Source organism: Dermacentor variabilis, chromosome 10 (genome assembly GCF_050947875.1).
Source record: "Dermacentor variabilis isolate Ectoservices chromosome 10, ASM5094787v1, whole genome shotgun sequence".
In the NCBI taxonomy this organism is placed as follows: domain Eukaryota; kingdom Metazoa; phylum Arthropoda; class Arachnida; order Ixodida; family Ixodidae; genus Dermacentor; species Dermacentor variabilis.
The window spans coordinates 110223147-110236980 of record NC_134577.1 but is presented as its reverse complement, the minus strand read 5'-3'; positions in this window follow the sequence as shown (position 1 = coordinate 110236980).

The window sequence follows — 13834 nt, the reverse complement described above, 5'->3', positions numbered from 1 at the left end:
TATGTGTCCTCTAGGGAGTGTTCCACCTCAAAAGCTTTTCAAATCGGCTCTTTAAAAGCTGAAAAAGAAATATTTCAGTGCCGTGAACCCGCTAACTCAGCAGTCGAGCTCCACTGCCGAACGAGACCCCTCTCCACTTGCCTCGTCAAGCCTTCGCAAGCGAAATTCATTCCCTGCGTTCTTCCGTACCGGACCTCGAGGATCATGTGACGCATACGTGATGTGCCGCGCCTTCGTGTTTTTTCTCTTCGCTTTTCTTGCGGCGCGGCGCCCTTCCGCTGACGGCATCGTGCGCGAACTGTTTTGATTGATTTCGTGCAGCGCACTATTTTGCGCGCTGTGCTCGAGGACACCTGACCAGCGCTATAAGTCAGTGCTGCGTGAACACTGATGCAGACAAAAGTGGATCACACAGAATAATTCCGCGCTGGAACATGACAGAAAATGTCAAAGTTTCTGTGTCTAAGCGCGCGACTGCATGACGGTGGGCACGAGCTGACGAAATGGAAGTACATCTCTCTTGCTGCGGTGAAAAGTAAAACAAAAAGATGCAGACATTCGGTTTCTCTGATTCATTATTTTTGTAAGCTTTGACTCATCAAGTTAAGCAACAGATTGGCTAAATAAGAGGCATTGCCTTGAGTAATGCTCGACGTCTCGTGTCCCAATAATCGACGTCGAACTGCGAACACGAGTCCGGGGACGCAGAAACACGTGTATGTCCCCGTCCGGCTTGAAGCGCGGTCACCGCGAGCGGAAGAAAAAATGGCGTTTGAATTGAAATTTAAGGCCTTTCCGCGTCGTGTAGCGATGTAATACGTTGCGAACCCGAACAAGAGCGCGCATTCTATGCTCTGGGCTTGTAAGCTCGAAATGACCTGACCTTGTTAAGGGCCCTTTCGGAAAGACTAACGGACTGCGAGCGCTTCACTTCTTAAGGAAAATCATTTTGCACAATTCGAAATACCAAATTTGATTATTTTTGTTCCAATCAGGGCAAGCCTTTATTTCAATCATCCAAGAAAACACGCTGGCCACAGGAACTCATTAGTCTCCAATGGATCTACAATGGAACTCTCTGTATTGCTTTTATAGATTGTGAAAAGACATTTGATTCAGTAGAGAAGGCAGCAGTCATAGAGGCATTGGATAGTCAAGGAGTTCCAAACGCACACGTGGATATCTTGAGAAATATTTACAAAGGTTCCGCACCTACCTTTCCACCAGAAGAAATGTAAAAGTTATCTTACGGGCAGGGATCATGCAAGGAGGCAGAATCTCTCAAGTGGTAGTCACTGCATGCTTAGAAAAAATATACAAGATCCCAGACTGGAAAAGCTTAGGTGTGAATATGAACGGCCTATATCTCAAAACGTTGGGTTTGCAAATGTAATTATTCTGTTCAGCCACACTCGTGATGAATTAAAACGAATTATTAAGGTGCCTAGCAGTGACTTTACATGTGTATTGTTGGATATTATTATGCACAAGGCAACGGTAACGTTCACTAACTTGGCCAAGGAACAAAAATTCGTGATCGCCAGTCATCCTCTAGAGTCTGTGCAGAAGTACGTTTGTCCATGTCAATGATTCACAGGAGATTCTGATTACCTGTTAGGGATACGATGGTCCGTATGGATGAATGAAACAATAGCCAGCATAAAGCAACTATTCTAAGGAGTACCGCAGCGCAGTATGGTCGGGCCTGTGGTATTTTATTTATCGTAGCTGACATAGTCCGTGTCGTGTATTGCGCGGACGGTGACGCGCGCAGGCGCGCAGCGTGACGAGCAAGAAGACCAACGTGCTTCCGAACAGGGAATGCTTTATTCGGAACAGCGCCTGCTTCTTGTACGCGCTGGCGGTTGCTTATCCGCTTCTGATAACAAACACTGAACGACGCCTGTCGGCGCTATCACAGTCCATTTATATCTTTAGAATTAAATTTATAATTTAGGCTGAAGGCAGCATTATATTTGCTTTGACTTCATCAGATGCTGTTTTTTCCTTCATGAAGGTACTGCCCTTTTAGAGGAATGAAGCACGTGGACAACTGATAATCATTGTCATCATCATCATCATTATTTTGTTTTATCTCCACTGGAGGGCGAACGCCTCTCCTTGCGATCGCCAATTACACCTGTCCTGCGCCAACCGATTCCAACTAGCGCCCGGGAATTTCCTAATTTTATCGCTCCACCTTGTCCCGTACCATGGGCAACCAATAACAAGTTAAATAGAAAACAAAGGCTGTGATTTTCCATTCTATAGGCAGGCATGTTTCTGTTATAGGTAGCATTAAATTTTACTGCTCAGAGACGCAGCTAGTTAGCTCTATTAGGGTACTTGGTGCGCATTTTCAGTATCACTGCAGTGCCATGAGTGTCTCAATGCGAGATTAGGAAAGTTAGGTGCCATACAGGGAATTCGGAACCGAAACCACTATTTCATTCCGAATTCATCAAAATTGTTGAACTTTAGTGTGCCCTGTTTGCTTCGTATATATTGTACTGTAATTTGGTCTGGCGGAGTACTATTCAATCGAACCTGTCGCGGCTATTTGTAATGCAAGAGAGAGTTTTGAGAATAGCTGAGAATGTGTCAATTCTGCATTCTACTGCGCCCTGCCTTAAAAAAAATTGAATTAATGCATAGGACACCTATAAGTGGAAAGCGTTGCATGAATATAGCCTGAATTCTGACCGTCATAATTACTTGTTGATGGGGTTAGTAAACATCTACCGAAGGTGTACCATATAACACAAGAACGACAGAAATATAGAATGTTCCGTATTGTCGCACTGGCTATGGTCGGCAAATGCTTGACAACAAACTCCCACTTTTACTGATTACAACATTAACTATATTATTGAATATATTAAACAAAACAAATAAATATTAGCGAAGTAAGATTACCTGAATTATATGAATTCTTTCTAGCCTGAAATTTACATAGAGTGCTGTCTTTGTTTTGTATTTAATTAAAGGCAAATACCCCTATTACAATGCGTTTACTGTGAAGAAGTGATGTATGCTAATGCATGACGCTCCGCGTAGGGCAGTAACTAGCGATGTGTTTAATTTTAAGGTTTCGTCAAAGTGCATGAAAATGTGGCGTTCAACATGATGATTTTGTCAAAGTGTACGACAATGTAAACAAAATGCGGGTGCCTCTGGTGCTGTCCTTATCTGTATGAGGGCGAAGGACTCCCTCAAGCTTTCCTTGAGTGGCTTTTCCCTTCGCCTTTCTTGAAATCTATTGTGATAAAGTAATTAGAAATCAATCAATCAAATAATCAATCGATAATGAGAAGAAATATTGTGAAAGAATAAAAGTGGTTGGGAGTGTAAAGACAGGCATAACGAAATATATATTGGGAGGTTGGTACTTTTGTAAAAAGAGAAGGGTACAATCATTCCATTCTGCCGGTAGTAACATAATGGACAGAAACTTGGACGCTAAGAAAGAAGCCCGATACCAAGTGCGGGATGACGAAAGAGCGATGGAATAAAAATGTTAATCTTAACGTTAACAGAATGTAGTGGCGTGGTGTGGATGAGAGAGCGAGCGCGGATAGCCAATGTTATAGTTGTCATCCAGTCAAGCCCAATGAGGCTTTTGCACGCCTGATGAATGTATGGTTTGTAGAATTATAAATGAGTTTAGTTATATTATTATTATTACAAAAAATTCTGGCTCTCGTAATTGAGAGTAAATGTAAGCATCAAATGGTAACCGGCAAAGCAGATTGGTTGGAGATGATACTACCAACAATCTTAAATAGGTGTTGTGTATGTTCGCAACGGCACACCCCACTCCATCACCCCGCACGGCATCGCAACACGTCAAAGTGGGCACGCGTTCATATGGACGCAATAGTTTACTGTCACAGACAGAACCTTATTGCAAGTCTCGTCTCAGGCAAACAGCAATCCGCGGTGGGCCGCACGCGCTGCTGAACTCGCGGACCACTGGCGTTGAAAAGAGCTCAGGCAACCATGTCGCATTGCCAAAAGATGTCAATCCAGTGTATAGCACCCTGAATCTGCATTTTGAACGTCGCTACTGGAAATGACAACTAAAACTTTCGCGTACTAGAAGTTACGGCTTGGCGGATATAGTGAACAAACATTAGGAGGTACTCAGAAGCCATATTTATTGTAACTGGTTTAGGCAATAACTAGCGTATGTAATGCAGTCCTGTACAAAGGGATGGGGGACGAAAATCGCATTTTCTTAAGTTTTGAATGGTTGCACGGATGATCGTGTTTTCTTGTAGCAACGATGCCTGGATATCTTGGCTCCATTCTAGCTTTGGGCCGCTAGATAACGGCGGATGATGTTGGCTCAACGTCTCTTTAAGGTTGCCGAGAACGGGAGCTTTAAGCGTTTCATGCTTACAAAATGTAGCTGGGCAGATCATGCATTGGGTAGTGCAGACAACCATTGCACCGTTACAGTTGGAGAGTAGGTGCCATGAAATAGGAACATTTACGGACGCAATTTGGCATCAGCTACATTGAGACAGAGCAAATTAGGGATCGCAGGGAGAAGCCTTCGTCCAGCGGCGTGCATAACTGTAGGCTAATGACCTCACACAAATGGAGTGCGGGAAAAGGAGCCTCCTGCCGCTTGTAGCAGGATCGCCGTAAGCACTCCAATTAGGCTTTTGGCAACTTGCATCCTCTTGCGTGCTTATGAGCTCAGGATATCTCTTCGGCTTGCACTGGCGGCAACTTGTATTTGTTTTCTTACTTTGCCCTCATTATTTTTAGATTTAAATTGAAGCATCGAAAAGTTCCCTCCAATTTTTCTTCTCCTCCTTTTCGGTCGAAGTCGGGAGGAAAGGATTTGGACAGGATTTGCAGTGGAAACATAGGTTCAGCAAACTCTTCTATGTGATAATGAAGGCACGCTAATAGGTATACGTAGTTAAGTTCCCTGCATCCATTTATGAGATTGATGGTGTGCTAGCTCAGAACGTGCAATTAAAGCCGAATATATTCAGATGCCTCGCATGACACAGAACACGACCTCTTATTTCGTGAACACATGAAAAGACAGCTGAAAGTGATAAAACTAGGTGTATCCAAACCGAGATGAGAGCTCTACGGGTTGTGAAAAACCACAACCATTGTTGCACGTGTTTGTGGCAAAAACTACTCAAAAGCAATGCCAACAGCAGTAGCAAAAACACGGACAGGTTAAAATATTGTCCACAGTTGACGAGTACTTGTCTCGCAAGCGTGCAGGCAGCGCAGTTCACCTGCAGCATGTCGGCTGAAAATCACTATTTTGCTTTTTTCGCGGGCGAATGTATCGCATGTACATCAGTGCTTCTGCGCAACATGCACTGGCTAAATGCATTTTTATAAATTTGCGCATATAGAAAAAGATGCATTGCACTCACAGTCTTGAGGTATTGATAACTGTCCCATGTCGTGATTCTTTATTGCAAATTTACAAGCATCTCTGAAACGTGTACTTTAATGCAAGGAAGCTAATGTCGACATGTACAGCTCCATAACTTCTGCTGTCGAAGGATGCGACATCCCAACATCTCTAATTATGGCGTTTTTAGCGCCAACTTACAATGTTCATTCACTTTTGTTGTAATTACTCAGCGCGTTTTATCTTTGCAAGAGATTACAAAAAATCGTCTACGGAATACCCTATATTACCTTATATTATATTACTTTATATATTATTATATTACCTATAATTCTTATATAACCTTATAATAACTACCTTATATTTTCAGCACATACCTCTGGCCTACTGCTATAATTGTACTGGGTCACACCTCATATGTAAACTACGACAAGGTTCAAAGCAACGACGATCGAGTCATAAATAGTACATCAGCTCTCGACGCAGTAATACTGGGAAACTGCTTCATTGTGCCACCGTCTATATACGAGTTTCCTCAGAATGCCAGTATTGTGCTAAACAATACCCTGGTAAGTATCGCGCTGGTAGTAGGAATGTGAAAGTGGGAAAGTCGTGTGCGTACTGTGAAAATTAGTGTAAGCGACTCGCTGCGCCCTTAGCTTTGACTTACAATAATTGGTGGTCATGTGGACGTGAATGTTTATGCGTTCCGACATTTCTAGCAGTGGTGAAGTATATTAAATGCTCTCTTGCGCTTGTGACTTGCGTTTCCCTCGAAGTACACAGAGCACGCAGGGAGACGTTGTAGTTGTTGTAGTGCGCCATAGTTCACAGCCTACGAGGTACCTAGCGCTGTCAAAACCCCACGCGGGGCATCGCATGAGGGCATATGTGTTAAGCTTTCATAAAATTATGGGGCTTCACGTGAGAGAAGCAGAACCTAATTTTGAGGCACGCCGTAACACAGGGCTGGGGTAAATTTTGAGCACCTGAGATTCTCTAACCTCAACCTAAATCTACGTATTTGAGCATTCTTGTACCCCGTCAAGACGCCGACGCCACGGTCGGTATCGAACCTGTGACCGCAAGCAACGTCATAGCCTCAAAACTACCACGGCGTATACAGAAGTGTTGATGCGTCGTTGCGTCCCTATGTCCTGCATCAGTTATCCGCTGGACAAATTTCCAGCGTGTTTACTTTTTGAAAATAGGACAAATCAACCAGAGTACCTTGTATTTTCATTTACCCAGTTTGTCCAGTGTTCTTTCATAGTAGTATCGTTTCTTTAATTCAAGAGACCGCAAATGAGGCATACCTTCTTTCGGCGCGTATTCCCTCTCTCGTGCTTCTGCTATGCATTCGAGCTCACACGTGCGAAGATAGGCAAGGTGGCTGTTCACGCGTTTCGTGTTTCTGTGGGATCAACTGCCATTATCTGACTCGCTCCCCTCTCTCGATACGTCCTCTCTTCTATTTTATTATTTTTCTTCTGGGTTCTTGCACGGAAGTTCAAAGGTAAGCTCTGAAGCCTCTGTGTTGCTTTAGCGAGGGGATCACGCATGATTACAACTGTCTCGATAGTATTGTGAGCCGCTTCGGGAGCTCCGGAGGGCGTTATGGTAACGCCTTGCCAACGCCACCTGTCCTTTCTGTCACGCCCCTGCCATGTATACACACGTTGGCAACCACACATACGAAGCACTGTTCCAGACAGTAGCAGCAGTGGAAAAATGGAAGGAAGAGGCAATGAAAACTTCGCTTTAAAGGTGGATGCCAAATGTGGAAAACTGGTGACGTCTTGGGGTGCAAAGAGGACGTTGCAGCTTAGAACACGCATACACGCACGCACGCACGCACGCACACACACACACACACACGCACACACACACACACACATATATATATATATATATATATATATATATATATATCTATATATATATATATATATATATATATATATATATATATATATATATATATATATATAAATGAGGATTGAAGAAGGCGACGGCTGGAGAAGCGTACGACGAAATACTCGTGCTTTGTAGTACAAATATGGCGTTTAGCCATGGCACGTTTCTAGCATCTGACATCACACAAACCGTCAAGATCAACTCTATGAACCTGCCATAGTTACCCCGTGGTGTCTGCTAAGCATTCCGAAGTACGAAAGAACGTCAGAAGACATCCTCATGAACAAGTGGCTGCGTCTTTTCGAGATAAAGGCTGCTGAAGCATCTTGGACACAGCGCTATCGAGTCATTCGTTTAAACGAGCACACCGAAAGGTGAGCATTCAGGTGGTACCTCACGGATATATTCGGCAACAATGAATATTGGGAAGACATCAAGCATGGCATGCCGGACTCCTTTGCTACCACCAATTGACATGCCTTCCGTCTTTTAATGCACTACCGGCTGCAGGAAGGACAGACCATCATGAGGTAATACGACGACAACAGGTGTCTCGAAGCCTTGGACGACTTTAAAGGGTACCACATCTCCTGTGGTATGACGCATGGTGTTCCTTCTGACGGAGAACCAGCCCTAGCCGTAGTTTCTTTCTCCTGACCATCAGAGTGGCTTGCCACTTCGTAGAAGGTCGAGTGGGAGCACTTTGCTTTCCTGGAACTCTCAGTACAATGCAAAGAGATCCACTTCTCTTCAGCGGAGGGCAGCACTCAGCTTTGACATCTAGCCAAAAAACGAATATAGATACTGCTCAGCTGGTGCTTTCACCCGACATATTCGTTGCCACAATGAATGGACGTGCCGCGGCAACGTGTCCGCTCTTGAGGCTGCCTCGGCAAACAGGTGCGAGACCGGGACATTCATTATTACGCTCGAAAGGTCTCATGCACGGAAAAGCGATGATTGCAACTCTCGATACAGTAACATGGACTACTTGTAACAGTTAGGCTATCCGACTTCATTTATTGAGAGACTCTAGCATCACAGCTCAGCAAGCTACGCCAAGCACTCGAACTTTTCGTTGCATAATCATGCAGTTGCAGCTTGGAAGCATCACGAAGGAAGTAGATGTGCCCGCGCCGCAAGGCACGAGAACGCAGTTCATTCTTGGCCTAGACAGCGCCTCGTACTTCATTCTTTCTGTAAACTTAGAAAGCAAGGCAGGTACAAGAACACCTGACATTTTTGAACGTACACAATGAGAGCTGGGAGAAAAGCAATAAAGGCTCTTTATTCAAGACTCCCCAAAAACGAGATCTTGACAGTACGGCAACATGCTATCAGCGAATGTCCTCGAAATAAATATGAAGTATATTAGGGAAATCTCATACTGATCTTACTGCATCTTTACTCAACAGTATAGCATCGCACTTACCAATGCGGCTACACTTCATCGAGTACCATACAGATCTTCGCAACAGCGAACCAGAAATAGATAAACTGGTTAGCACTCTGTAACGGTGCCTAAATATCAACGATTTCCACCAATCGTCGATCTTCTTGACCGATTGAGAAATGCAATATTTTTCTACATTGGATGCAACATACAGGTGCTGGCATGTCCGAATGAATCCTTGCGAGATTCAGAAAACTGCATTTGTCACCGCTAATGGCCACTATTAATGGCTGGTGTTGCCGTTCCTGTTAAATAATGCTCCTGCTACATTCGAAGCAGCCATGAAGTTAACAGTAGCGAAATATCCCTTAAATATTGTCATCAGTTACACTGACGATGTCGTCGTATACCCAGAAAGCTTTGTCGAGCCTCTGCGACATCTACAGGCATCACTGAAAGCTTTTATGTCCGAGAACGTAAAACTAATGCGCCAAAAGGGACAACTTGCCAAGCACTGCACTGACTATCTCGGCCACCTAAGCAAGATAATGTATATTCGGTTCCTTCCGTGAAATGTCTCTTTCTGCGTGTTCCTGCTCCGGGAAAGCTCTCGCGTGAGTAAAATCTTATGAGGGCTAGTAGGTTCATATTTAGAACTGAGGTGAAACAGCGCGAAAAAGACGAGGACACAAGGAAACAAATACCAAGGTACTTGTTTCTTTGTGTCCTCGTCTTTTTCGCGCTGTTTCACCTGAGTTCTTGCGTGAGCTCCCCTAAGGTAAAATAAAAATGCTCCAAGCAGCTCAACGTGCTGATTTACCCGAGAAGACTTCATAACTCGAAGGACTACACAGTGACGTTCAAATGGAAGTTAATAATTAATGCTTTTTGTTTTGTGCCGCCATCTTATATCTAATGTTGAGGTGCGCCACCTCCTCCTTATTGGCTGCGCCTACACGTGACCAATGACGCACTAGGCCACACCTCTAATGCAACGTCACGTGCGAAATGACGCACGCGGCATGAGCCACTTTAGTCATCCCGAGCGGTGGAGCCGCCGTGGAATCTGGGAAGCGTGCACGTCTCGCACCAGCGAGGCCCGGACCTATTCCCGCCAAAACAGGCAGAGCAAGCTGGCTCGCTTTGCTGGCACAAAAGGGAAGATGAACTTATGGGCCTCTTTAGTGACCAATCAAGCGCATTTGACTGCATTAATTACAGTCTTTAATTTCAAAAACTTGAACGTTATTGCTTTCAACGCAGCATGTGTGTACGTTTTTTCTAGAATACCGCCGACAAATAGTTGTCAGAAATGACCATCACTCGGACCACTACCTATCCCCACAGGCGTACCACAGGATGGCATGTTGGGCTTTTTAAATTTAATATGTATGTGAACGACAGTGTTGAATTATTACTATGGTGAAATCTATCTTGTATGCTGACGAGACCAGCTTATTGCAAGAAGGTAGAAGTTGTGATGACTTCGACGAGGTTAATTTTCCGCTAGTTAAATTAATGGACGCGCAGAAATAGCCTCGTGATTAATCAGAATAAAACAAAAGCTGTATTATTACGAACTAAAAGTAAACATATCTCCAGAAATGCGACACCCATTGATATTACTTATGTAATAGAACAATAGGTGACACTTTTCATCAGCATGTCATGGGGTGGTCATGTGGACAGCTCGGCAATGAAGCTTCCGCATTCAATATGTTTAGCAAAGAAAATTGGTCACATACTTGCACCGAGAATGATGATGTTGTTCTAGAATTCACTCTTTTTCAGCTGAATGAACTACTGCAATATAACATGGTCTGCCACAACACCAGAAAACTTACACGGACTTCATAGGTTGCAGAAAAATCTTCTTGGAATTGTAGAGGGTTGGCCCGTTTACTCCCACCCACAGCTTTTTTTACATGTACAACGTAATACCAGATGCGCAATTTTTCGGCTACATCGTATGCAAATGATCTTAAAATAAAAAAGCTAAAAAAGAACTCCGTTTCACAACGTTTAGCCAACTTATAGAAAAGCGTTTCTGCCCACCTGACGCGTAATACTATGGCCTAGAAAGTGAGAACTTATAAAACAACGTATGGTCTAAAGACACTACAGAAGTTCCTGAGTTAACTTAATAGAATAAATGTTGAACAGGTTAAACTTGGAGATATAACATTCAAAGATTCTGACATCATTTAAAAAATTTAGGCCGGTAACTTAAACCAAGTTTTCCCTTCCCTGTTACCAATAATGTGTGTATTGTCGCGAAAGAAAAAGGCAAGCAGTAAATTCCAAGCGAACGGCCTTTTACAGTTCGTTTCTGTAGCAGCTACCACACTTCTTAAGCCGTGGCTTCCAGCGTTATTAGCGCGTGCCTTTACCCCTCCCTAATAAGAAAAGAAGAGAGACGACTTCTCGATGCGACTAGACAAAAGTTGTGCGCCAAAAATGTTTCGGAGATATTGAATGCCACAAGGAGAAAATAAAAGAAATGAGAAAGACAACGGACGTGACGACAGAGGCCGCGCCACAAAGTTTGTGAATGGCAGTCAGCTCGAGTGGTATGACTTCATCCTGGTTACGGGAGCAATATCAGAGGAACGTGGTTTTCTGGAATGGTGCGATGTTTCGGCTGGAATAACTTTGTAGTTAACAGGACTTAGACGATGCAAAACTAGATAGCTTCCAAAGTATCAGGGCAATAATTTTTCTGAGCGGCCTTGTTGATGTAAGGGATCGGGGTGCTGAAGTAGTTGGGGTGCTTTCGGGGCGCTGAACCTGTAGCGAAGCAGTCGATAAAGCTCCTGCCAGCTGGTAAATGAAGCTTCGCGTTTCTGGTACGACACTCTTGCCGCGCCTCAAAGGGAAAAGTAGACGTTGATGAACTTACGGCGATCGTCCCAGTTATTAAAGGCTTCCACCCGCTCGAAATAGACCAACTAGCCTTCAACGTCGTCAAAGGCGTCACCGTGGTAGGGGTTAGGCTTGCGAGGCCCGTTGACAATGCATGGTGCCGCAGCGTTTGGATTCCCCTGGGTTTGGCTTGCGGTTGTTGTAGACATCTTGCTCACGGAGCTTACCAGTAGACTGTATTGCGGTGGAAGACCTTGGAGGCGACGGCTGTGTCGATGGATTTCTGCCATCCCCGAGGAACTGGCGTTGGTAGCTTCTGTTTCAGGGCCAGTAGGCATAGATCGGATGCGTGGTCCGCACCTCCACCAGTTGGTCGTGAGAGCAAAAGGCAAGCAGTCAGGTCCAAGTGTACGGCCGTGTACTGTTCGTTTCGGAATCAGCTGCCCCACACACTTCATCCTTGGCTTCCAGCGTTACTGGCGCGTGCGAATATGGTTAGGGACTGGTCCCGTCGTCTCTTCTTTCAATTCACCATGTGTGCTTTATCTGTGTAGCTTGTTTTCGCCAAGATTGTATTTGCATTTCTGTTATCTTTTGCGGACGAGTCAAACTGCATTTATGTTGTTTCTTTTGCGACTCCTTGATCGTTTATTGCGCTGTTTTATTACCTGAGTGAACGTGTAAGTTGTACTTCACCTTGCCTCATTTCATGACAATTTGTGTACATTGCATTTTACTTTTGGAAAGTGTAATTTTAGACATCACTATGTCTTGTATATCTTTTCTTCTCTCGAAAAATAACGTCGTTGTGTAACTGTTCTGTGTATGGGGGCCTGGGGCTCCGTCAAGCTGCCAGTCATGACAGCTTTTACTGCAGGTTTCCCGTGTCGTGTATTTCTCTTGATGGGACATAAATAAAGGCATTAGAAAGACATCATAAAGGCTTTGTTATTATGATATCAAAAGTCGCACAATGTTACCGTGTAAGCCTACCAAGGTGCTTTGCTTTTATTCTTTTTAGGTTTGACATATGCTTCGTTCATAAAGCTCGTAAAAACACTATGAATGTGCCAACTACCTAAGCCACTCAACGATACGTTCACGTCTTAGCCTCAGAAGAACTTCAGTTTGGCCCAGTTGGTGTTCGCTGCATATCATATCGACCGCAAATAAAGACGGGGACAGCGGAACAGAACACAAAAACAACAGGGGCAGTTTTGTGTTCTCTTATGACGTCTAAGCCTGTTCCTTCATCGCTTTCATTTGGGCTATTCATCTGCCACGTTGCGCGCATACTTTCCAAGTTGTTCTTGCGCCCCTTTCTTAATAGTGACCCCTCCATTTTTCTCTCGACGACACGCAGCTTTTCTGGCGTGAAAAATTCAGACAGCCTTGAATCATTATGCGACAACATGTGGCTTACAAGGGACAGCGCCATTCTCTCAAGAAGTTCTTGTAGAGGCCAATGTTCTCCTCTTTGCTCATCTCAATTTTCTCCGTTGTGGTTTCAGGAAAAACGTGTAAAGATGTGACCACATCTCAGCATCTCTCCTTGGCGATATAGCCAGAATAAATAGAAGCTGCCAGTTGCGCAGCCACGAATTCTTTTTGGATGGGGGTGCCTCTTTGATACCCAACGCGGAGGGCAAGGAAGGGAGGGGAGGGGAGCCGGGAAAGCCACAGAGTAAGATAAATTTCGCGGTGTGGTGAAGTGCTGGGTGTCCCCCCCCCCTCCCCTTGGCTGTGGCGCAGCAAGCCCCCATAGCTGTGCCATACACGGGTTCACAGTGAATGAAGAACACGCATTAGAGAAACAGCGCGACATTGTGTAGCCAGTGACGGTGACTACAGTATGTGCAGAAAGCTCGCTTCCTTTTTGCCATATGGCGAAGGTGAAGCATATTCTGAGTAGATGGATATGCCTGTTGTCGTAAGCGAAAGTAAGGGCGTTCCAAAGTTTGGATACGGTCGTGCTACCAACTCTACCGAACCTTCCAATATCGAGGGATTGCAGTCCTTCTTTGGGGAAAAGACAACATGGCAATACACAGGGAAATGCTTCCATAACAAGGGCAGAAAAGAGGCCGCAGACCTGAGACACCACTGCTGCGATGTTTTGATTAAAAAAGCGTAGAGCCGCTGATGTGACGCGGAATTTTAGTTTAACTCATGGCAGAATACTTTCGAATGAGCATTATCACTTCAGATTGTCAATAACTTGCAACTAGAAAGCGCTACACCCCCACCTGTCTCCTTCCCCCTTCCTCCTC